This window comes from Acinonyx jubatus, chromosome C2, assembly GCF_027475565.1.
Source record: "Acinonyx jubatus isolate Ajub_Pintada_27869175 chromosome C2, VMU_Ajub_asm_v1.0, whole genome shotgun sequence".
Classification (NCBI taxonomy): domain Eukaryota; kingdom Metazoa; phylum Chordata; class Mammalia; order Carnivora; family Felidae; genus Acinonyx; species Acinonyx jubatus.
This window is the reverse complement of record NC_069384.1, coordinates 120,803,996-120,827,083: the sequence shown is the minus strand read 5'-3', so window position 1 is coordinate 120,827,083 and position 23,088 is coordinate 120,803,996. Positions and strand designations below refer to the sequence as shown.

At 40.6% G+C, this 23,088-nt stretch overlaps 1 long non-coding RNA gene across 4 annotated transcripts in view; it reads right to left on the bottom strand.

Moving 5' to 3' along the window:
* Positions 1-7,358: 7,358 nt before the first annotated feature.
* Positions 7,359-23,088, bottom strand: part of LOC106985012 (uncharacterized) — a 29,740-nt gene continuing 14,010 nt past the window's right edge. For all 4 annotated transcript variants that reach the window (XR_008297969.1, XR_008297968.1, XR_008297967.1 and 1 more), the window contains 4 exons: positions 22,066-22,250; positions 11,062-11,208; positions 10,643-10,755; positions 7,359-9,934 (listed from right to left, as the gene is read on the bottom strand). This is a non-coding gene — a long non-coding RNA (uncharacterized LOC106985012). The remainder of the gene's footprint in view (positions 9,935-10,642; positions 10,756-11,061; positions 11,209-22,065; positions 22,251-23,088) is intronic.

Here is a 23,088-nt window from a genome sequence, read left to right as displayed (position 1 = left end):
ACCATGGTGTGGACATGCTTGGGTTCGTTTTTATTTGCCATTCTCTCTGTGCTGCTTGGGTTTGGACATCTATTTCCCTCCTTAGGCTAGGAAGTTTTCAGTTATTATTTCTTGAAATAACTTTTCTATACCATTCTTGCTCTTCTTCTGGGACCCTTATAATGTTTGTTCACTTGATGTTGTCCAAGAGATCTCTTAATCTATCCTCATCTTTTTTTTTTTTTTTTTTTTGCATCTTTTTTTCTTTTTGCTGTTCAGCTTGCGTGCTTTCCATTACCCTGTCTTCCACATCACTGGCATATTCTTTTGCATCCTGTAATCTGCTGTTGATTCCTTCTGGTGTGATTCTTATTTGTTATTGTATTCTTCGACTCTGATTGGTTCTCTTTAACATTTTCTATCTCGTTATTGACAGTGTCATTGAGTTCTTCCATTCTCTTCTCCAGCCCAATGAGTATCTTTATAATCATTACTTTGAATTCTTTATCAGGCATATTGCTTATCTCTTGCATTTAATTCTTTTACTGAGGATTTTTCTTATTCTTTCTTTTGGAGCACATTCCTCTGTCTCCCCAATTTGCTTGGCTTTCTGTTTGTTTCTATGAATTAGGAAAAATGACTATTTCTCCTAAAGTTGAAGGAATGGTCTTGTATATGGTGACTCCTACAAAGACTGGGTATACTTGATGACTTTTGGTCGCTGGCTGGAGCTATGACTATATATATGCTAGTTATTACTCTTTTAAACCATGACTTTTTACACAAAGAATAAAGAAATAATAATAATGTAGAAAAAATAAAATAATAGAAAAAAAAGAAAAAAGAACAAGAAAGAATAAAGCCAAAATGAAAAAAAATAAGAACAAAGCAAGATAAATTCTAAAAAAGTCAAAAAAATACAATAAAACAGTAAAAACAAAGCAAAACACAAAATCACAGCTTCTTTGTGACCCAGCACCACAGGGTGGCTAGTGTGGACTTGTGGACCCCAGACTCACTGAGGTCACAAGCTTGCCAGGAGCTGGACCCTGCTAAGGTAGAGGAAAAGAGAACATTCCTGCAGTTCCTCAGCCCTTTTAATCTACAGCATTTATTTATTTATTTATTTATTTATTTATTTATCTATCTATCTATCTATCTATCTATTTTATTTATTTTGTGTTTCAGTGTGACTAAGGCTGGTGTGAGCCTGCAGACCCTGGGCTTGCTAAGGTCCCAAGCCCTCTGTGATGATCTGACCTGCCAGTTATGGCATCGGGACCCTCAGATTATGGCCTCTGAACTGGCCCTTTATGGCAGCCAGACCCTGCTCTGGTCTGAACTCTTGATGGAGGGAGAGACCACAGTTCCCCAGTTCCCCAGCACCTCTAAACCACAGCTTTTCCTCTGTCCAGTGCATCTAGGACTGGTGTGGGCCTGTGGACCCTGGGCTCACTAAAGGTGCAATTCACAGACACGCCTGGACCTGCCCGCCAGAGTGTCCGGACCCTGCTCCAATCCAAGCTTCGCCAGTGAGGTGGGAATAGAAACCGTGTCGTTCTCCGGTCCCTCTGACCTGCAGAGATTTCCTGGGGCTCCTCTGCCGCTTGGCAGAGTCCTAGTGTTATCTCTGTTATATGCTAGTTGCTCTTTTAAACTGCAGCTTTTTTCTGTGCCCAAGGACAGAAGAATCTCTTCTGCTCCTGTTCCCTCAGTGTTGTCCCTCCCCACTGCTGCTCGCAGCACTGGGGGTGGGGGGTTCCCTTTGTTACCATGTGTCCACCTCTCTTGCTGTTCTTTTGCTGTTCTCTGTCTTTGGTCCTTCAACAGCAGTTCAGTCTGCCCTCAGTTCTTCATGTTATTATTTGGTGTGTTCCATGGAGGAGGTGAGTTCATAGTCTTCCTATGACACAATCTTGAACTGGAATTCCCACCTTGAAGCCTGCATTCACAAATGAGGGATATGCATGCAGACTAAGGTATTCTGTCCACCAAACACTACCAAAGACTTGTAGCCAGGTGACATTTCCACTCACTGACTCAAAAGTTTTAGCCGTCAAGGTCATTGGCCTTTTGGCTTTTAACCCAGAGGCCTGTACTGATTGGTGAAGTTGTCCAAGCAGCAGCAAATGGCCCAGCTTCAGCCTTTCCCTTGAAAATTATTGTGTTAAGGCTACAGAGTCTGAAACACAGGCTGCTCCCCTCCATTTCTCAGTTCGCTAGGTGTTTGGTGGGGTTGTGTTCTAAAGACAACTCATATGGAATATAGTCCCCAAATGTAAGACAGCTAATCATAGCTCAGAAAATCAGCTCCAGACCCCAAAGGAAGTTACTTCTCCATTATAGGCCTTCAGACCCCAACCATAATCTACACCATTGGATCTCTGGTTCACAGACCTTCAAAGTACACCACTGGCCTTCCTGAGTACTCCAGTTTGCAGAGGATCATGGGACTTTTCAGCCTCCCAATCTCATAAGCCAATACCCTCTAACAAATATCTTTATTCAGTTATTCATTCTTATTATATATATAAAATACATATATATTCTTATTATGTATATGATAGATAGATAGATAAATAGATAGATAGATAGATAGATGATAGATCGATCTTCTACTGATTCTGTTTCTCTGGAGAACCCCGACTAATACACCCACCACAGTGCATAAACTGGGGCATCTCACTAGTAGAACTCATTGTGGTGCACTCACTGCCAGATTCCTAGAATAAATAAAAATGATCATATACTACATAAAAAAAACTAAATTCCACCCCTAGGAATACGTACCACAGACTAGGTTGAGCATAGTGGAAATAATAAGGAAATTACCAACTGTGATAGTTAATTTTATGTGTCAGCTTGGCTGGGCTACAGTGCCCAGATATTTGGTCAAACATTACTCTGGATGTTTCTATGACAGTGCTTTTGAATGAGGGTAACATTTAAATCAGTAGACTTTGAGTAAAGCACAATGTCCTCCTTCGTGTGGGTGGGCCTCGTCCAATCAGTTGAAGGTCTCCTCTGTGAAAGACGGCATTGTGCAGCAGACAGCCTTCAGACTTGAACCGCAACACTGCTCTCTCCTGGGTCTCTATAGCCTCATCAACCAATTCCTTAAATAAATCTCCATCTCTTTCTCCTACACACACACACACCCTATTGATTCTATTTATCTGGAAAACCCTAATACACCAATGAAGATGGTTTAAAGTAGCATATGATCCAAAACTCCAATACAATATGTCACATCTTTGAACATAGCCTATGGCAAATTCCTTTTTGTTGTTGTTGTTGTTGTTGTTCTTAATATCACATTACAATAAAATTATGTAGACCAGATGTTGCAAATTTTGGGCCTAATCTAACCCACAATGTTAGACTTGCTTCGTTAGACTCCCAATGCAAAGTTTTTGTTAATTTTGAAAGTATTTAACAATTAAAACTCAGGATATTTCACTGCTGCGTTCACTTTTAGATTCAGATTTCTGCTTCTCTTGGAAAACCAAGGGAGCTAGCCACATGGAGCTGGCACTCGTGTTTGGCAAAACTTGGCTGGAGCTGAGGAGCTGCTGATTTAGACGGGGTACATCCCCCACAGCTCAGCCCCCACAGCCCCACCCTCCTGTCTGACACTCTCTATCTCCCTCTTCTACAACACCTACCTGGCTCCTGAAGGCATTTAGGTGTGTGATCCCTGATAACAACAAGAGGATAAGGAAGCCAGGGTAAGACTAAGAGGAAAAAGAAGACAGGGGGTCCTGCCTTTCTATCCATCTTCCATCAGAATCAGTGCTCACTGGCCAGGTGACTTTTGACAAGTCTATAACTTTTAGGAGACTTGCTTTTCTCCTGGGTAAAATAGGGCTAATGGTATAGATCCTGCACGATGTTTATGAGGATGAAATTGTATAATGTTTGCACAACACCTGGTAGCTATTATTATGATTTAGTTTATTCAGACGCAAGCCATATACTCCATCCAGGAAATATGGGGCTAAGCCAGCCAGAGCCTCGCACAGATCAGAAACATGCTGTGAATGCTGCTTCCTTATGCAACTTGAGCAATGTGGAGTTTGAAAATGCAGTGTTCGATATTCTGTTAGTGCCTCACAATGATTTTGGGAGGTTGCTATTGCTGTCACCCACATTTAATAGGTGAAAGTGCTGAGGTTCAACAGTCCTGGCCCCTGTTCTCTCCTTCCTACATCTTTGTATCACAGCCCTCACCAAATGCATTATGACAATTACTTATGCCCATGTCTGCATTTCCCCCTGGGCAGTGAGAACCTTGAAATGAGTCGCACCATAGCCCTGGCGAGTCACAGAGGGCCAGGCTCAGGAAAATACTTGGCCAAATCAGTCAGTCCATCAACAGAGGAAGGGGCCCAGGTCAGACATTCAGCACAAGTCCCCGAGGCAGATGCTGCCCTGGCCTGGCTCTGAGACCACTGTTCTCTCTCCTTGACAAAAACAGCAATGTTTTCCCTTCCACCTCTTCCATCTGCTCTGGGGCTCACTACTCCTTAACCAGCTAGCCATTGGGGGTTTCACCTGGGCAGTCAAATGTGGATCCCAGGTAGTGATGGGGACTCCAGCAGAAAGAAATGTGACATCACACTCCCATGATGTGCTAGAGAAGTGGGAAACTTCCAGAGAGTTGCTGGCACCTGAGCAACCCAGGCTGCAGACCTGACCTCCAACCTCACCATACCCCACCGCCTCCCTAACCCAGGTCCTACAGCACTCCTCCACCCAATTCCCTGCACAACAACACGAAAACATTGTATCAACACAATAGATGCTTCAACAATTTTAAAAATCAGATTTACTGCAGTGTAACTTACAAAAAGTCACTCATTTTAAGTGCACAGTGTGGTGAGTTTTGACAAAAGTGTGCAATCTTGTAACTACCACCACAGTCAAGATATATAGTTGACCCTGGAACAACATCGGGGGTTAGGACTGCCAACCCCCGCCCACAGTTGAAAATCCCAGTATAACTTTTGACTCCCCCAAAATTGAACGAATAGCCTACGGTTGATCAGAAGCCTTATCAATAACATACACAGTCAATACCACATATTCTGTATGTTATACATATTATATACTGTATTCTTCCAATAACATAAGCTACCGAAAAGAAAATGTCATTAAGAAAATTGCAAGGAAAATGGGGCGCCTGGGTGGCTCAGCTGGTTAAGCCTCCGACTTCAGCTCAGGTCATGATCTCACAGCTTGTGGGCTCAAGCCCTGCGTCGGGCTCTGTGCTGACAGCTCAGAGCCTGGAGCCTGCTTCAGATTCTGTGTCTCCCTCTCTCTCTGTTCCTCCCCTGCTCTCACTCTGTCTCTCTCTCTCAAAAATAAAGATTAAAAAAAATGTTTTTAAAGAAAATTTCAAGGAAGAAAACATACATTTACAATATTGTACTTTATTTATTAAAAAAATATCCGTGTATAGGTGGACCCCACAGTGCAAAAGTTCCTTGCTTCAGGCTACTGATGTGCATTCTGTCGCTACACTTTGGCTCGTTCTAAAATGTCATAAAATGGAAGGTTAAAGTGTATAGTTTTTGGAGTCCTCCTTCTTTTGCTTACCATAGTGCTTTTAAAATTCAGTTCCATTCTTGCATCTACCATTAGCTTGTTCCTCTTTATTGCTGAGTAGTACTCCATTGGGTGAATATACAACAGTTCATTTCTCCATCACTTGACAGACATTTGTGCTGTTTCCAGGCTTTGTCTATTTTGAATAAAGCTGTTATGAACTTTATGTAAAAACATTTATTCAGGATATGTTTTTATTTCTCAAGGATGAATATCCAACACTGCAATGGCTGGGTCATATGGTAGATGTATGTTTCACATTATAAGGAAATAGCAAACTATTTTCCAAAGTGGCAATGACATTTTGCTCTCCCCCTAGCAATTGACAAGCAGGCCGGTTGTTCCACGTCCTCTGTGGCACTCGGCACAGACAGTCTTTTAAAAAAAAATTTTTTTTTTAAAGTTTATGTATTATTGAGAGACAGAGCATGACCATGGGAGGGGCCGAGAGACAAGGAGACACAGAATGGGAAGCAAGCTCCAGGCTCTGAGTTGTCAGCACAGAGCCTGATGCGGGACTTGAACTCACAGACCATGAGATGATGACCTGAGTCAGTCAGATGCTTAACTGACTGAGCCACCCAGGGGCCCCTCTCAAGCAGTTTTAATTTGAATTTCCTTTAGGAAATGTCCTTTAGGACAATTGATGTTAATCATCCTTTCATATGTTTATTTGCTATACCTATATCTTCTTTGGTAAAAAGGGTCTTACTAAATCTTTGTCCATTTTTTTTTTAACTGGGTTGTTTGGATTCCCAATACTAAGTTTTAACAGTTCTTTAAATATTCTGAATCCAAGTCCTTTACCCAATATATGGTTGACAAATATTTTCTCCCAGTCTGAGGCTTGTGTTGCCATTTTCTTAACAGGGTTTTTCAAAGGGCAAAAAGTTTCATTTTCATGAAGTCCAATTTATCAATCTTTTTCTTTTATACTTTCTACTTTTTTGTGCTTTATCTAAGAAATCTTTACCTAAGCCAGGGTCGCAAACATTTTCTGTTTACTTCTAGAAATTTCATATAGTTATAGCTTTTATATGACAGTATGACCCATTTTGGGTTCCTATTTATATATTATATGAGGTCAAGATGAAGGTTCATTTTTTTTTCCATATAACTATCCAATTGCTTCCACTCCATTTGTTGAAAAGACTAGATTTTCTCCAGTGAATTTTCACAGCACCTTGTTGAAAATCAATTGAACATGTACATATGTGTCCATTTCTGAATTTTTCCTTCCATTTCATTGAGTTATATGTCTATCTTTATGACAAATCCACACTACCTTGATTACTGTAGTTTCATGTAGTGAGTTTGGAAATTAGGTACTGTGCATTCTCCCCTGCTATTCTTCTCTGCGAAAATGGCTTTGGTTATTCTAGGTTTTTTGAATTTCTATAAAAATTATAGAATGAGCTTGTGAAAGAAGCTGTAAGGAGCCTACTATGATTTTGATTAGAATTGTTTTGGATCTACAGATCAATTTCAGGAGAATGGACATTGTAACAATACTAAGTCTTCAAATTCATAAATCTACTCATATTACTCTATTTCTTAAATCTTTTTTAAGCATACATAAGCATATACATATAAGATATATACATATAAGATATATACATAGGCATGTATAATCAAATACAATAGAAATCACTTTTTAATATTTTATTTTTTTCTGAGAGACAGAGACAGATGTAGCATGAGTGGGGGAGGGGCGGAGAGAGAGAGGGAGACCACAGAGCCCGACACAGGGCTTGAACCCACGAACCGTGACATCATGATCTGAGCTGAAGTCAGATGCTTCACCAGCTAAGCCACCCAGGCGCCCCTATGACACAAGTCATTTTAAATGAACTGTTACCTATTAGATCAATTAAAAATAAGAAAAATAAGTCTTTATTTTACCTTCATGTATTCCTTCTTCAATATTTTCCTTCCTCAGTATTCTTGTTTAGATCCAAGTTACTGATCTTTGTACTATTTTTCCTCTCTCTAAAAAACTTCTTTTAACATTTCTTGCAAGGTATACTGGAAACACATTCTCTCAATTTCTGTTTGTCTGAGAAAGTCTTAATTTCTCCTTCACTTTTGAAGGATAATTTCACAGGGTACAGAATTCTAGGTCAATTTTTTTCCTCAAGATTTTAAATATTTCACTACACTCTCCTTGCTCTCATGGTTTCTGAGACATCAGATGTAATCTTGTTCTTTTATAGATAAGATTTCTTCCCCCTCTGGCTTCTTTCAGAATTTTTCATTATCTTTGATTTTCTGTAGTTTGAAAATAATATGCCTATGTGTAGCTTTTTGGCATTTATCCTGCTTGGTGTTTTCTAAGCTTTCTGGATCTGTGGTTTGATGCCTGACATTAATTTGGGAAATTTTCTGTCACTATTGCTTAAAATATTTTTTCTGTTCCTTTCAATCTCCCTTCCCTCCTGGTACTACCATTATTTGTATTTTATACCTTTTGTAGTTGTCCTATAGTCCTTGGATATCCTGTTCCGTTTTTTCCAGTCTTTGTTCTCTTTGCTTTTCAGTCTTGAAGGACTCCACTGAAATTGCCTCTAGCTACAGATTCTTTCCTCAGCTGTATCCAATCTACTAATAAGCCCATCAAAGCAATCTAAATTTCTCTTACAGTGTTCTTCATCGCTAGCATTTCTTTTTGGTTCTTTCTTATGACTTCGATGTCTCTGCTTACATATACCATCTGTTCTTGCATAAAGTCTATTTTATCCATTAGCTTCCCTTAACATAACATAACATAACATAACATAACATAACATAAAAAAATAAAATAAAATAAAATAAAATAAAATAAAATAAAATAAAATAAAATATTATAATCATTTTAAATCCTTGGTGTGATAATTCCAACATCCCTGACATGTCTGGTTCTGATGCTTGCTCTGTCTCTCAAAGTGTGTTTTTTGCCTCTTGGTATGCCTTGTGATTTTTTTCTTGATAGCTGGATATGATGTACTGGGTAGAAGGAACTGCTGTAAATAGGCCTTTAGTAATGTGGTCATGAGGTGTGATGGGAGCAAAAGCTTTCTACAGTCCTGTGATTAGGTCTTAATCTTTTAGTGAGCCTGGGCCTCTTGACTTTGAACTTCACATGCGTTTCTTGGTTTTTTCTTCCCCACCTGAGGTGGGACAAGACTGCTACAGCCAGTTAGAACTCGTGCTCTCCCTTTCCCCCAGTCAGTCTGCAAAATACCCCAGCAAGTTAAGCTCTGGTTAACTAGTTTCCCCTGAGTGCAGACCTTGTTAAGAACAGAGTACCCAGGCATATTTCAAAATGATTCCTTTTCCCTTCTGCCTGCCAGAATCACAAGGGGGCTTTTCCTGGATATTTACTGTGGGAAAGTAGTCTAACTCCTAGAGATAAATCTCATAGAATTATGAGATCCTCCCCTATGACTGGGGTCCTCCTGGAGTTTTTAACTCTCATACTTGTCCACACTGATCTCCAGCAGTTTGTCAATTATAGTTCAGGGTTTCCTACCCCGGCACTGGTTCCTGTGCTGGCTTCTAGTCATGACTCCCTGCATTTGCATGTCTGCCTCACAAGTCTTGGGTATAGTAACTGGCCCTGTGTCCTGTGTCCTCCCCTCTCCTATGGATCTAAGAAGAGTTGTTGATTTTTTGCTCATTTAGCTTTTTACCTGTTGTTAGGACAGAGTGGAGACTTCCAATATCTTTACTACAGAACCATAAACTGGAAGTCTCTTAAGTCTTTAAAAATTTTTCTCAGCAAATATTTTTCAGTACACTAAAAATATATTCAATATGTACAGATTTTGTGTGTAAATGTTTTCCATAAATATTTTATATTTTCTCTAAATGATTTTATATTTTTGATGTTATTTTAAAAGGCATTATTAATTTCAAGTCTGATACTTTTGTTGCTAATATAGGGAAATACAATTTATTTTTGTACATTTTGTACATTTTGACCCTATGTCCTATAAGCCTATAAAATTACTTAATTGTTCTAATAGCTTTTTAATAGATTTATTAAGATTTTCTATGGAGACAATTATGTCATCTGGGAATACAGTTTATTTCTTTCCCAATATATGTTATCTCTTACTTCTTTTTCCTGTCTTATTGCACTGGCTATGACTTCTGTACAATGTCAAATAGATGTGGTGAAAGTGGTCATGCTTTCCCTTATTTCCCAACCTAGAGGGAAATTATTCAATCTTTCACCAGTAAATATGATGTTAACTGCAGGTCTTTCATAAATGCTCTGTCAGGTTGAGGAAATTCCATTTATCCCTGGTTTCCTGAGAGTTTTCATCACATGTTGTTGTATTTTCTCAAATGTTTTTTTCTGCATCTACTGGGATGAATACATTTTATTTCTTTGTTAGTCTTTTGCAATGGTGAATTATAGTGATACATTTTAAATAATAAACTGACATACTGCTTTATTTCAAACTGAAATGGCCCATATATCAATAGGACAATGGTTTAAAAAATGTGACTTACATACATACATTTCTCCTTTATTCTCTATTGTATCAGCAACAAGTAGGCAAGAAATTTAAAAAATACAAACAATACACATGGGGAAATCACAGGAAAGGAAACCCCAGGTTATTGATGAGTTTATGAATTTTTTTTTTTTTTAACCTCACTGGTAACCAGAGATTGTACAGTGAAAAAAGAAAATGCCATGTTTCATCCAGTGATCTCAATAGTCATGAGCTTCTGGTTACTTCCCCCTCAGGAGGACACAAGATTTGATGCCATGATAAGACACCCATTTATTGACAAAAAATTAAACAATTACTATCTAATGCCTGGCTGAGAAAAGCGTAACTGGTGTTGCTGTGTTTGAGGGGGCACGCAGCAGACATGATTGACAAGCAGCGGCCCCACACCTTCGTCCTTACCTGGAAGAAACTCTTACACAATCCAAGGACAAGGATAACCATGCCAGAATGTTTATCACTGTGTTGTTTGTGATAGTTATGGCACTGAGACCCCGCATCTACTGAATAGAAGTTTTTCATGGGAGCTTGTGGATTGAATTGCTTCTACTTACTTGTATCCATTCCTCCATTGCCCTGCCTTCTGGTCTACGCAGCATAGCTCCCTCTTCCCAACACTCTCAGATCACTCACTGTCCTAGAACAAATTCGCCATTCTATGTTCACGCTAAAATATGTGAAATAATAATAATTAATATTTCATGATTAATAGTTTGCTTTCCTTCTTGGAAATTTGATGAGCTTTTGAGGAATCACTTGGTTAGCCTGAGTCTGTTAATAAAAGATGCCCAAAGAAATTTATGCTGAAATTTATTTTTCACCCCGAAAAGTTTTGCACTGCAAGAAGAAGCAGTCCAACATCTTTGAAGCTATGGGTATTTCCCTTAGAATTTCAATGATGAGGTGGCGTCTCTCCCACCGAAACCATTAGTAAAAGGCCTGCTCAGCATTTCATGCCTTTATCCTCTCTTACCTCCTTCCTCAGGTCAGGTGCTCAGATTCAGACGGAAAGTAAGCTAATGCGAAACAATAATGTATTTTCCAAAGGTTTCTCTTCCTTTTTCTGTCAATGGGCTGACTTGGCATTTTGTTGGCAGCCTTCAAAGCACTTCACACGTCCCTGGAAAGTGTTGAAAGCTTATAAGTTCTCAGCACATATAATAAATAGGTTTTCAAAACAATCTCTTTTAAAATTGCCAACAATATATAGACTGGGTGAGACACTGTTTCTTCTCTGCTGGTTTTCCCTGGGAGATATTACCAAATAATTATAAAGACCATAGAGATTGAGGTAGCAGTTCAGCCACGATAAATCACTGAAGTTCTGTGACAGGCTTGTCATGCACAAAGAAAAATATGTTCCAGAAATGACAATACACTGACATGAAATTACTTCTCTCAAGCTGGTTTTAGGTCTAGAAGTTCAAAATTTTTGGTCAGATCAGGTGTGGTGAATACCTACAGCTTTTGCCCCACCCTCACCCCCACCCCTCATTTGCCACTCTGCTCCTAAGTAACCCCTGCCTCCCTCTGGAGAACTAGCCCCTCCCACACTGAGACCCCATCCTCTGAGTCCGAGCCAACCCCAGGTCCAGGGTTGAACATAGAACTTGAGTCTAAGCCAATCAGCACACTGCATTTCCATGGCCCTATCCATTTGCTTAGGAATGGTCACATGAGCCAACAAGAGCCAATAAAAATGTAGTTAAGCTTCGGGGAAACAGGTATTTTCATTTCTGGATTTAAACTGTGGGGAGGAAAGCATTGGAGATTTGTTCCCACCATCATGTTATACCACATGAAACCTGAGGCTCTAGTCAAGACAGAAAGAGGCAGAGCAGAGATGTGGAAAGAAACTGAGTCCTTAAATTCAGCAATGTCTGAAACTATAACTGTACGGTCCTGTTAAATGAAACAATTTTTTTCTTTTTTCTACTTAAGCAGGTTTTTTTAAAGCTTATTTATTTATTTTGAGAAAGAGAGAACCAGAAAGGATGGGCAGAGAGGGGGGTTGACCGAGGATCTGAAGCAGGCTCTGTGCTGACAGCACAGAGCCAGACGTGAGGCTCGAACTCACAAACCCTGAGATCACAACCTGAGCCAATGCTTAATGGACTAAGCCACCCAGATGCCCCATAGCAGGTTTTGATATGATATTCTTTTACTTCAAAATCAAACCAAACAAAAACCCTCAGTGTTCCACCATATACCCTGATTTTAGGTTTGAAAAATATATTCAGTGTAGGTAAAAGTATAAATTAAGTGATGTGATAAAGAGCCTGTATTTCTACATTTCCCAAAGCAGCAAGCACATTCTGGCCACACTCTAGCTTTCCAAGATGGGGTGTGTGTGTGTGTGTGTGTGTGTGTGTGTGTGTGTTGGACTGACTGAGTGGGCCCAGAAAGAATAATTCTGTCGGGAATAATTCATGTCAACTGTTAGGGAATCCCTGGGTTTCAAAGCAACAATCACTGGAATTTGGAAGTTCTCTAGTAAATATGCAACTGCCTGTCAATGCTCAATGAGTAGAACTCACTAAAAGCTGAGCCACAGGATAAAATGTCTGTGAGCAAGAAGGCTCTCACTGACCATCTCCTGGCAAGGCCACCTATCTCCCTGAAACAGGAACAAACCTGAGAGAAGGCCCCTCCATCCCCACCTCCACATTGCAGATGCACCCCTGGAGCAGTGAAAAATCAGAGTCAGGGCCTCAGAATGCCTTCCACATCAAAGGGATGTGAGGGTGAGAGCTGACATGGGCAGCACGAGTTTACAGAAGAAACTCATGCAGAGCCTGAGGTCCATGGCAGGAAGAAGCTGGCTTTCTCCTGACAGTACAAGTTCAGCATTCTCAGCAATTCAAAACTCTTTGTAGACAGGGAAGGCACAGGACTCCAGAAAGAGGAGTCCTCACAAGACCTAGAATTGAAGGAAGAACCGAGACTTGAACAGGAATGGCTTCAGAAAACTATAAACTGAGCAAAGTTCTGTTCTCACTACTGAAGCCTGTGTCCCTTATCAGCACCTCCTTCCCAGAGATCCAGGGCTCTTCCATGGCTTCAGTCACTGAAGAGATGAGCCAGAGACTTCTTTGTACAAAGGAGTTAGAAATCAGTGTGAGCAAAGGGACACGAAGGAAGGAAGGAAGGAAGGAAGGAAGGAAGGAAGGAAGGAAGGAATAGAGTGGGGAGAGAGGAAGGAAGGAAGGAAGGAAGGAAGGAAGGAAGGAAGGAAGGAAGGAAAAAATAGAGTGGGGAGAGAGGAAGGAAGGAAGGAAGGAAGGAAGGAAGGAAGGAAGGAAGGAAGGAAGGAAGGGAGAAATAGAGTGGGGAGAGAGGAAGGAGGGAAGGAAGGAAGGAGGGAAAGAGGGATGCAGAGGGTATAGTGAGCCTTCGGATGAACTCAAGTGGTGAAACTTCTCAGGCATTGACAACATTCTCAGGCACTTCCCCAACTTCCTTCTCTATATAAGGAATGAAATTCCACTGCTGGAGTTGTATTCCTTTAGCTTTTGGCTTTAATCTCATTAAGATACAGATGTCTTTGGAAAGAAAGTGGTTCAGACATTAAACTGTTGCTCCTCTGTGTGAAAGCTTTTTTATTACAGAAGAAAGTGTGATATCTAGGAACAAAAATACAAGAGGAAGACAAAGAAATGGGATGCCAAAGAGGGGAAATGGTATTTGGGCAAGTGGTACCCTGGGATGGGCAAAGCACAGACTTTGGAGTCAGAAAGACATGAATTCAAATCTTGATTCTCTTACCTACTAACCTTTACATTTGGCTAGTTACTTCACTTCTTTGAAATTCTACCTTCTTTGTGAAATAGATATATATATGCCATCTCTGTGCCTTAGATCATTGCATCCTCTCTGTCTCGAATGCCCACATAGTCCTTGCCATTTGCCTGCTGACTCCTATCCAGGCTATATTTGATCCGTGTCTTCCTCAGGAAGACTGGACTACAGCATCCACTTACATAGAACAGAGGCAACATCAGTTGTAACCATTGCTATTCCGCACTGTGACCTCTCCCTTTGACTGTCTCCACTACAGTGAGATGGCTTTGAGACCCAGGGTCTGTGTGTTACTCACTGGTGCATCCCCGGTGCTTAGGAAATCTGAAAACATCAGGGAACGGGATCTGGAGAGCTCTCTCCTAGGAGAGATGGAGACACTGGTCTTGAGTGAGCCAGGGGAGAAGCAGGGACCCCTGTGGAAGGCTGTTCCTCCACCACATGGGGAAACAAAAAACAATGTCCACAGAGCTGAGAGAGGGATAGGCAGCCATACCACTTTTCCTTTCCCCAAACCAGCTTCTTAACCTGGAGCAGAAGCCTGAACAGAGACAAGGCAGGAATTGTGACCACTGTTATTAGACAAAGTTGAATTCAAGGTCAAAAGCACTGTGTGCGGCCACTTCACAATGATGAAGGATGCAATCCACAGTGGAGATAATACTGTCATGATCCATTAGGAATCAAATAACAAAACATCAACATCAGTAAAGTAAAACCATAGGAAATACAAAGAGAAATTGACAAAAATATGAAAGTAATAGAAGGTTTTAATACACGCTTTAGAGCTCTGACAGATCAAGTATATGAAAATAAGTAAAGATATAAAATATGTTAAGGATATAATTAAAATTATGTCTTTCTAGGTTGCTATGGTGCATTTACAAAAGTTATCATCTTTTGGGCATAAATTCCAAGGTGTTATAATGCGAAGAACTACATTCTAAGATTGCAATACAATAAAACAATAAATAAGTAGCAAACAGAAACATAGAAAAGTCAAATACTTGCAGATTTGGGGGAAAACATCTCTCCTAATTAACTCTTGGGTCACAGGTAATAGATAAATTACAACTATCAAATATTTAAAAAATAAAATAATAGCATTACCAATTAGAACTGGGAAATGTTCAGGGTCCCTGGGTGGCTAAACGTCTGACTCTTGGTTTCAGATCAGGTCATGATCTCATGGTTCATGAGTTGAGCCCCAAGTGGAGCCCCTGGTGGAGCCCTTGCTTTGGGCTCTGCTCCAACACTGCAGAGCCAGCTTAGAATCTCTCTCTGCCCCTCCCCCACTCGTGCACACTCTATCCCTCTCTCTTTCTCAAAATAAATGAACAAACTTAAAAAAATAAAAGGAACTAGGATACATTCAAAATTGTACTTACAGGGAAATTCACAACTTCAAACACTTATACTATTAAACAAACAAGAATAAAAATAAATAAGCATTCAACATAAAAAAGTTCAAAGATAAAGAAAAAAAGAAGTTGAAGAAAAATATAAACTCAAAAGACCATGAATCTGTGATCAACAAATAGTAGGATTAAATTAAGAGCAGTTTCTTTGGGGAAAAAAATCAATACAACGAATACATCATTGGGCAGCCTAATCAGGAATGAAAGAGAGAAAGCACAAAATTATAACCTTAAGAATCAATAAAGGAGAAAACACAAATGCAGAGAAAAATCCAAAGATACATAGGAGAGCATTTTGCCCAACACTGTATTAGCAACTTTGAAAATATGAATAGAACATATCTTTCCTTATCCCAAAATGTCATATTAGTTTTCTTTCCCACAGGCTTGCTGCTTCTAGATGACAGTCTCACATCATAATGGTGATTCCTCACAGACCAGACATCGTAGGAAATTCCGCAGCATCTCACTGATATGTAAAAATGGCCCATGAGGTAGGCATTCCTATCATCATCCTTCTGATTTCACAGATGAATAAACAGTAACTTTGAGAAATTAAATGGTTCATCCAAAACTACATAGCTAATTAGGAACCATACTGAAACTTGACCCCAAGCAGCCTGACTCAAAAGCCACACCAGCGTGCCTCCAGCTGGATGCACTGGTGCTGCTAGTCCAGAGCCCACACTTGCAGCGCAACGCAAGGCTCCATCCTGCCTCCCAGCAGACTGTCCACAGACTGGCACCTGCCACAAGACCGACAGGGCACAAGACGTTCTACAGATTCTACTTACTTCATTGCCATGACCATCCTAACACTCATAGGTATTATTATAATTCCCACTTTATGGGGGGGGGGGGTAGTGAGGCCTAGAGAGTTAAGTGCTTATCTAAAGTAAGACAAATCTAAGAGGCAGAGGCAGGATTCACACCCAGATCTGGGAAACCCCCAAACTGGTTTTTTTTTTTTTTTTTTTACACTTCACCAGGCACTCTGATCTACTTGTCTCCATGGGAACTGCCAAGTTTATTCACAGTGTGGTAGTTCATGGGATCAAGAAATGAAACACTGCCCAAGAAAATTAGGAGGCCACGGCCAATAATAACTACATAAGAAATACTGCCACAAACTGTGGTGCTTTTGATAATTCTCTCAAGAGAAGATGCATTATGTTAGTTTATCATTTTAAATAAATTCTCAACAAGCTCTTTACCTGTCAGTCTGTATCTGTGGAGACGGTTTTTGTAACATCAGATAAATGAGCAATTAGAGACTTTAAAAGGCTCTTAAATGTGGTGGAGCTTATAAACCTAAACTCCCAGGGATAGTAAATGTCACATCAAATGGCTTCAGTACACATTTCCTATCTACCCTTTGTTTCAACAGCTGTAATACGGCACTCCATATCCCAGTCTGAACACATCTGCCTTTGAGCAGGATGTAATGGGAAAATTGGGACCTGGGACATAGGTCACCTGGACTCTAGACCCACCTGTCCTTGGATGACCTTGACCAAGTCAACATTTCTCTCAGTTATTTGCTAATAAAATGAGAGGGTTGCAACTAGAATATTATGAAGAGCTCTCCAAGCTCCAATGGTCTATAGCTTCACAAACCTATGACTTTGACTATGCACAGCATCATTCTTTATACTTTTCTATGCAGAATCCTACACAAAGGCAAGTTTAGCCCTTGATAAGTATTAGTTATCATTGTCATCATCATTATTACCTGATGAAGTCATAAAGTCTATCCATAGCAAAAGAAGCAGAACGAGGATCTAAAATTCTACCATTACAGACTCATTCCTTTGGTTTTAAAAGGTTCTAAAATACCTCATATAGGAAAAATGCTCTAAAAATTTATTGTTTTTAAGAAGCAGTAATCTTTTTTTTAAAGTAAAACTCTTTAATGAGCCCCGATAGACAAACAATGGATACTGAGTTTTTCTGGATGAAGTGGGGAACGGAGCAGGGACAGGGCGGGAATGGGCACGGATACCTGGAAGTTTCTCCACTTATTTCTTTCATTCACATGGACACCAAGGCACTGCCTCAAAAACCTGTGATTCCTCAGAAGACCATTTACAATTCATTTCTTTAAGCCAATACCACTTTCCCTCTTTACAGATTAAGGAGCCAATAAAGATTAAGCTGAGTGATGGAAAATGGAGAACAGCGGGGCAGTTGCAGAGGCGGCCAGACTCTAGGACGGAAGGGAGAGGAAAGAAGCTAACCTTTGCTGAGGGTCTTCTGTCCGTTGTGTATTTTGCTAGATCCTTTAAATATGCAATAAGGGGAAAGCATTTAAATTATACATATTTACCAAGGCCCGGTTCCCATGTCAATCCCTTTTCTTGTGTACCAGATCCCATCCTCGCTTCTCTACTCAGGACACTGCTCTCTTCTAAATCAGTATCTCCCACCTGAGTCACAGCTGTGGCTTCCTGCCTCCCACCAATCCGCAGTGTGCTGTCAGCGTGGCACCCTGACCAGAACCTGCAATCCCTGTGCTCAGAGTAAAAGCCAAAATCCTCCACTGGCCTCCAAGGGATGCGTGGTCTGGGCCTGATGCTATCTGGCCTCATCTCCTGGTTCACCTCCTCACACTCTGCTGCAGGCACGCTGGCTCCCTGCTCCTCTGGGAAGATCCCAGGCACGCTTCTGCCACAGTACCTTTGCACCAGCTGTCCCCTCTACCCGGGACACCCTTCTACAAACATCCACGTGGCCCTCTCTCTACCTCCTGCAAGCCTTCTCTCCAACCCCTCTCAACAAGTTTCCCTATTTAACACGACTGACCACTCACCCGCTTGGGCACTTCAACCTCCCCTCCTGTTAAGCCAATTCATACACTGAAGTCTGAACCCCCAGTAGCTCTGAATGTGACCTTATTGGAAATAGGGTCATTGTCAATGTAATTAGGATGAAGTCATGCTGGAGTCACGTGGACCCCTGATTCAACATAACTGGTGTCCTTATAAAAAGAGGAAATTGGGACGCAGAGATGGACATGCCCACAGGGAGAAAGCCATGTGAAGACTGAGGTGTTGCTACCACCAGCCAAGGAACAACCAAAAGCCAGGAGAGCCACCTGGCACAGATCCTTCCCAGACCCCTGGCCTCCAGAGGTGAGGGCAAGGAATTTCTGTTGCTTGTACTACTCAGTCTGTGATACTTTGTTACCACAGCCCTGGAAACTAACTCACTCCTTCTGTTCTGCTTTTCCTGTTTCCCATGGGACTTTCTAATGTGTCACACAGTATCATTTCTTGCTGTTTTTTAAATATATTGTCAAGTTAGCAAATATGCAGTGTATACAGTGTGCTCTTGGCTTCCGGGGTAGATTCCCATGATTTGTCACTTACACCCAGTGCTCTTCCCAGCAAGTGCCCTCCTCAATGCCCATCACCCATTTTCCCCCTCCCCCTTCAACGCTTAGTTTGTTCTCTGTATTTAAGAGCCTCTATGGTTTGCCTCCCTCTCTGTTTGAAACTATTTTTTTCCTTTTCCCTTTCCCTTTCCCTCTCCGCATGGGCTTCTGTTAAGTTTCTCAAATTCCACATATAAGTGAAAACATGTATCTTTCTCTGACTGACTTATTTCACGTAGCATAATACCCTCCAGTTCCATCCACGTTGTTGCAAATGGCAAAATTTTATTCTTTCTCATTGCCAAGTAGTATTCTATTGCAAATATAAATCACATGTTTTCTATCCATTTTTCCTAAAATTTGTGTGAAACCACAAAACACCCTGAATAGCCAAAGTAATACTTAAGAAGAAAACCAAAGCAGGAGGCATCACAATCCTAGATTTTAGCCTCTACTACAAAGCTATCACTATAATCATCAAGACAGTATGGTATTGGCACAAAAACAGACACACAGACCAAAGGAATAGAATAGAGAATCCAGAAATGAACCCACAAATGTATGGCCAACTAATCTTTGACAAAGCAGGAAAGAGTATCCAATGGGGGGGAAAAAAGGCAGTCTCTTCAGCAAATGGTGCTGGGAGAACTAGACAGCAACATGCAAAAGAATGAAACTGGACCACTTTCTTACACCATTCACAAAAATAAACTCAAAATGGATGAAAGACCTAAATGTGAAACAGGAAACCATCAAAACCCTAGAGGAGAAAACAGGTAAAAACCTCTTTGACCTGAGCCACAGCAACTTCTTACTCAACAGGTCTGCAAAGGCAAGGGAATTAAAAGCAAAAAGGAACTATTGGGGCTTCATCAAGATAAAAAGCTTCTGCACTGCAAAGAAACAATCAACAAAACTAAAAGGCAACCAACAGAATGGGAGAAGATATTTGCAAATGATGTATCGGATAAAAAGGGTTAGTATCCAAAATCTATAAAGAACTTACCAAACTCCACACCCGAAAAACAAATAATCATTTCTTTCTTTTAATGTCTATTGTCTTATCTCCTCCTTCTGGATTATAACATAACCTCTAAAGGGGCACAGATCTTGGTCTACTTTACTCACTGATGTCTAATGTAAGTGGATTAAGCAAATGCTTCCAAATGAATGATTAAACAAATACATTTACCTCCTTTCTTCTATTTCCTCCAGAAACTAGCATTAAATTTGGCCTTACTCTTGTGTACCTTAGTTCTCAGACTTATCTTCCTGACCGACAGCCCTCCCCCACCTTACCCACTCTCACTACCCATCTTCCCACCTGGAGGGACAATAAGAACATGTTGAGAGGGATGCGGCCCACGAGGGTGCAATTACACTGATGTTGCACATATTTAATCCTCATGTGAGCCCTGTGAAGCAGACGTTGTAATCCCATTACATGGATAAAGACACTGAGGTTCATAAAAGTCAAGTAATATGCCCCTAGCATCCTGTGTGGAAAACACTTACACATGTTGACCTACTCTCTTCCTTCTTTAGCATGGCAGCTTCCGAGGGGCAGGAACAGCAATGGTCATCTCTGTGTCGCAAGCACGCAGGCCAGACCGGCACACAATAGGTGCTTCGTGAACACTGCTGGACTCTCCACTGTGACACCACTGGCAAGCGGCAAAGCTGGACTGCAGCGCAGGCTGGCCCCACGGCCCATGCTCCTGCCATATAGCCCACCCGGCCAGAGGAACATGGGCACATCACAGCTGCCTTTTATTTTTCCAAAGTTTTTCAGCGGCCCCATCTCCCCACCATCCACCCAAAGCACTTTCCCACTCCCCCCGGCCCCAAGTAACCATGTTAACACCTGCTGAACACCCTCCCATATACACAAATGCAAATGTGCCTACGTAGAATTTTTGCCTGTTTTCTTTTTTTTTTTAATGAGGTCTCCTCCATTCATGTGTGCATCTTGCTTTTCTCATTCAGCAACAACATTCCTGAAAACTCATCTAAGGTGAACTGGTTTGCCTCCAAATATTTCCTTGTAATGACTGCATGGTGTCACAATTTATTCAACCATATGTCACTGTTGGGGATTCAGCTTATTTGCAGAATCTTTTTTCTCTTGTGTTAGTTTTGCTACATTAAACATTCATACATGGATAACACCTATGGACAGATTCCCAGGAGTGAGATTATTATATTAACAATTAAATGTATCAGGGCCCCTATGTGGCTACGTTGGTTGAGAATTCAACTCTTGATTTCATCTCAGGTCATGATCCAGGGATGTGGGATTGAGTCCCATGTCAGGCTCCACGCTGAGTGGGGAGCCTGCTTGAGAATCTCTCTCTTTGCCCCCACTCGCTCTCCCTCTCTCTCTAAAATTAATTAATTAATTAATTTAAAATGTCTCTCTCAAAAAAAAAATTAAGTGTATACATGCTTCTATTACTTATAATGGAAATTCTCAAACATATAAAAGTAAAGGAAACCAAATAATGAGCCCCCCTAAACCTAATGCTCACAGCTTCAGTGGTTATGAAATCATGGCCAATCTGGTTTCATCAAATCCATTACCCACAGTCTAGAATGTTTTGGAGGAAAACTGATATTCTATCACATAATCTGTAAATATTTCTGCCTGTATCTCTAAACGTTGAGGACTTTTTAAAATAATACTACCAGAATATTATTATCAAACCTAAAAAATTAACAATTATTTCTTCCTATCATCCAGTCTTCAGGCAGTGTTAAAATTCCCTCGACTGAACCATAAACAATATTTTCACAGTTTGCTCAAACCAGAATCTTATTAAGTTTCAAGAATTATAATTGGTTAATATGTTTCTTGTCTCTTAAGTCCCTTTAATTTATAAATGTTCCCCTTCATATCTGTGTGTGTGTGTGTGTGTGTGTGTGTGTCCCTTGCAATGTCTTTGTTGAAGAAACAATGGTCATGGGATGCCTGGGTGATTCAGTCAGTTAAGCCTCTGGCTGTTGATCTCACAGTTCGTGAAATCGAACCCCATGTTGGGCTCTGTGCTGACAGCAGAGACTGCTTGGGATTCTCTCTCTCTCTCTCTCTCTCTCTCTCTCTCTCCCTGCCCTTCCCCTCTTGTGCCCTCTCTCTCTCTCTCTTCCCGTCTCTCTCACTCATACACAATATAAATAAATAAACTTTTAAAAAATGTTTTAAAAAAAAGAGTCACATGCTTAAATGCAGGCCTAGGCCACTCTCCCCTATTATGATTTTACCCTGCATGCTCGCTCTCTCTCTCTCTCTCAAAATAAATAAACATTAAAAAGAAGCAAAGAAAGAAAAAAGAAAAAACAGTCATTTGTCCTAAACAGTTTTCCACAGTCTTCATTTTACAAATTGCCTCACCCCAATATCATCTTGTCCCCAACAACTGGTATTTAGATCTAGAAGCTTGATCAGATTCAGGCTGGAACTCTTTGCAAGAACACTTCATCGGTGGTGCTGTATACTTCCATCCGGAGCACACAATGTCTGGCTGTCCCTCTTGTGCTATTAGCAGTCACCGATAATATTGCCTAGATTCATCTTTTCTGTAGGAGATAAATGTAAATGGATGGAATCTTAAGTTCATCATTCTTCATTTCTCAGCTGGCATACTTCTATAAAGAGAAAACTCCCCTTACCAACTCATTTATTATCCTAAGGCACAATCCATATAACCAAGTCTGGATAAATTATTCTTTCCCTTTATTTGCCAGGTTTCAAAATAACAAGGTAGTTTTCTAGTGTCACCTAAATGAGGGTTGTTGGGATTTTTGTTCTGTTTCAATTATCTTTACAAACTTGCGGGTTTTCAAATGCAAATATAGGGTTAACAAATTCCTTCTCCTTTTCTATGGAAAACTGACCTTGGGTTAACTTTCTAGCTCTGTTCCCCTGGAAACCTAATAAAGGTGGAAAGCCATCTATGTTACCAGGCAACATTGCTCATGGTAAAAATGACCTCTAATTAGTAAACTATACCTGGCCTGGGAGGACTGTGAATTAACTATAAATACCCAGTGAGAATCCATAGTTTGAACTCCTCTGAATGCAGTGCATTCTTGCAACTGGGTATGTCCCTTGCTAGGCCTCCTGAAAGCTATTCCCGTGGGAGGAAATAAAACATATTGGCTCTTATGGGGAATGGAGCTTATAAACCAGAATAGCACCTATACTCATTCACGTGGGCCAGATTCCACCAAGAAACAGACTATGAAATGGAGATTTGTGCACAGGAGGTTTATTGGAGAGGGCTCTCGGGGAGTGAGGGAAATCAGATTTTGCAGAGGAAAAAGCTAAACTACAGTATAGTTTCAACTGTAAACCTCAGCCAATCCAATCGGACTTCCTCAGTAGCTGGGATGGCCATTTAAAGTCCTAATTTAG